The sequence below is a fragment of the Saccostrea cucullata genome, unplaced genomic scaffold, assembly GCF_032062105.1.
Source record: "Saccostrea cucullata isolate Sc308-1 unplaced genomic scaffold, CSIRO_AGI_Scuc_v1 ctg14640, whole genome shotgun sequence".
Lineage (NCBI taxonomy): Eukaryota > Metazoa > Mollusca > Bivalvia > Ostreida > Ostreidae > Saccostrea > Saccostrea cuccullata.
Window position 1 is genome coordinate 11,928 of NW_026919646.1, and position 3,539 is coordinate 15,466.

Here is a 3,539-nt window from a genome sequence, read left to right on the forward strand (position 1 = left end):
TCCAATGGCTATAAGTGCCAAGTATATAGGACAAATTTGCAGCTCTCCACCGGCAAGATGTGGCTTCTTCTTTTGAGTTAAAAATTCTCGCAAGGAACATTATACAATGCACAATCAAACCACAAGTCTTAATATATATACTGACTTCCGGTTGGACGACCTCCTATGGGGTAAGTTTCGCCGGTAGAGGGGTGGGTGGCCACGAAACATTTTCCTAAACATAACTTTTTACTACTGGAAAAGTTCAGAGAAAGGCTTGTTGCCCCTATCCCTTACCCTTTTTGTTACAGTACTAATAGTCAATTTATATATTAAAAGTCATGTATTTATTGGCATGAGTAAAATTTAGTACTGAAAAAAAGTTGACGACCCCTCCCCCCTCACCACCACCAAACAGAATTTTCGAGTTCTAAGTTTTTTTTTTAGCTCTCCTGGCTGATAACAAATACGATGCGTACTTAAGATATTTCTTTCTTTATTGAAAATTAAGTGCTATTTTAATATTAAATATTAACGCTGAAAATAAGACCAGGGAGTTTCTAGTATGTCTGGATGCATGAAGCCTAGTTTCTACTTCGCCTACCATGCGCGGATCTAGAGGGGGCTGGGGTGTTAGGACCCCCTGGAATTTACAAGGTTTAAAAATATATACTAAAGCAAGGAAAAAAAGTTAAACGCTCCCTACGAAATAGGATTTTGACGTTTGGGAGAGATTAGATTTTTTTATGCTCGTCAAGAAATTTCTGGGATTGGATTTTTTTTTGGACTGGGGTGGAACCCCCCCCCCTCCCTCCCTGGAAAAAAAGGATCCGCGCCTGCCTACCCATATTATCGTTCCTCACTCCTTTGCAAAGCCCTGTCCCTAGAATCACGCACATGAGCAGTTACAATCTTTCGTGAAATGAAGTTCAGTTCAGTGGAAGGTTCTGAAAAACAACCCAATTTATGAGGGTTAACTAGTATCAAAGTATTGAACATTTTTATACCAATTAAACTGGAATTCAATTATCCAACAAATAATTAACTTTAATAGAGTTATATTTTTCAGGCGAGAGAACAGAGACGTAGCATAGTACGTTTTTGAAAGTGGGGAGGGGGCAACAAGAGAATAAATATTAAAGTATCCGGCTGAAAACAACTTGACAAGCGCAAAAAAAAAAAAACCCAGGAAATTGTCCAAACTTGAAAATGCATCCTACTAACTAGGCGTAGGAACCGTGGAGGGGGGGGGGCTTAGCCCCCACTTTTTTTCCAGAGATAGACTAAATACAGGTTTAGGTTTAGACCCCCCCCCCCACTTGCCATGGACACGATCCAGTATAGGTTTAAAATGGGGAAAGTGGTGGTTTATGGAAAAAAAAACTTTGGAACTGGAGTTCGAATCTAACCCCCCCCCCCCCCCCCCCACGAAATTGAATATTTGAGTTCGAAAAATTACATTTCTTTTCTTTCTTTTTTTTTTTTTGCTTGTCAGGTTTCTATTTTTGAAGGTCTTAAAAAATTCTTACACTTAGCCCCCCCCCCCCCCCCCACTTTCATTTTGCTTCCGATGCCAATGAAATCCTATTTCGAAGGCGGGGTGAGTTTTGGGTTAGATTCAATTTCTCCAATCAAATTTAATTTTTTTTTCCTACTAAACGTACATGTACTACATTAACTTATTTGACCCTTACTCTTACAAAAAGTGGGTCGGCCTTTCAATGAACATATTCAGTATAGTATAAAGTTATGTCTGAAAAAGAGGCCGCTATTCTTGTGTGCCCAGAGAAAATAAATATGGAGTGTCCATTATTGGATCGGATTATTGGATCCGGCCTTCAGAAGTTCGATTGATAATTAAAGTACTAAGGCGTATTGAAGAATCTCAAATAACCCGACCCGGGTTTGGTTACCTAGTTTTACCAACACTCGTAGCGAACACCACACCACCTAGCGTTATAATGCCGCACTAAATTTTGACGGTTTGACAACTTCCATTCGTCTTCATTGAATATGCTTCATTGTTTGCGTGATTGAATAATTTATTTAAGAAACTGTTTAAGTTTAAAAGAAAGTAGAATGAATTTACAAGAATAAAGCAACATAGAAGTAAGGACAAAATGAAGAATGATAAAAGTTCGAAGTGAAATGTAATAAAGACGAATATGAAAACAATAAAGTGACATATAATTACAATAATAACAAAGCATAAAGAAGTAGGCAGAATAAGGATAAAAGGAAGATACATAGACTTTTGGCGGTAATTCCCTTCCATACATTCGATAATTTTTCTCTCCTTATATTATTTAGATATTTTAATCAATAAAGAGAAAGGTTAATACATAATTGTCCCCCACAGAATGTTGTATTATGTAAGTTTTGATTTGGAGAGTCCCCACACCTCTTGTTGCTGAAATATCAAAATACATAAATTTTGCATTTGAATACCCCCACCCCTTCCCCGAAGAAGGAAATTTAGAATGTGGTGCACAGGGATTCTTTTTTATGCCCCCGAAATCGGAAAATCAGGGATATTAATAGTTTTTGCCCTGTCCGTCCGTCTGTCCATCTGTGTGTCGATCCGTCCGTCTAGCTGTCTATTTGTCAGCAAAATGTTTAACCTTGCTAATCACTTTTGATTAGATGGGGCTATGGATTTCATATTTCACAAGTGTATTCCTTGCGATAAGATCTTTCTTTGGGTACCACCAAATTTTGACATCTGACTTCGATCTTGTGAGTTTGACCCACTTAAATTACAAAAAAAAAAACAAAAAAAACAAAAACAAAAAAAACTAAACAAAACCCTGGTCGCAACTTTTGAAAGTTGATTCTAGGACTTTAAGTCATACATCGCATGAGTATTCATACTGATAAGATCTATCAACAGTTATAATCATTTTGACCTTGACCTCAGACTTTTCATCACTTTTAAAAATCTTTATCATTATCTATAACTTTTGATCCAACAGGTACATATAGTTCTAGGGCTTTCATGTTTTAGAAGTGTATTCCTTCTGAAAAGAACTTCTTTTGGATACCAGCTATTTTGACCTTTTGACCTTGACCTTGGAGTTTTACTTGCATTTGAGAAACTTAACCCTTCGTAATAAATTGCCATATGGGGGCATCATCGTTTCACAAACATATTTTGTCCATTTTTTAAACTCTTTTGAAGCTTTTGAAAACTCTCGCCTGTTTAACGTGATTGTGGTGTGATTTTATGCATCAGTGTTAGTAACCACTAAAGCGGATCTCACCCCGGTATATATGACTCTATAGCGGATTTTTTGCGATGTGTTGACTTTGGATTATTTTAGCGGTTTTGAGTTTAGCCGCTAAAATTTCAAATTTGCACTTTTGTTATCACTACTGAATACAAGAAAAAATCACTTGAATAACTTTGATATATAGCCTGTTAATTCAAATAAAACTTGTATTAAATAAATAACTTGTATTAAATAAATAAATAAAACGGGTATGGCATTTACTCAAACTTTTGTGTATTTAACATGCTGAAACTTATCTAAAAGACGAATTTCCTCTTATTCGAAATGTCG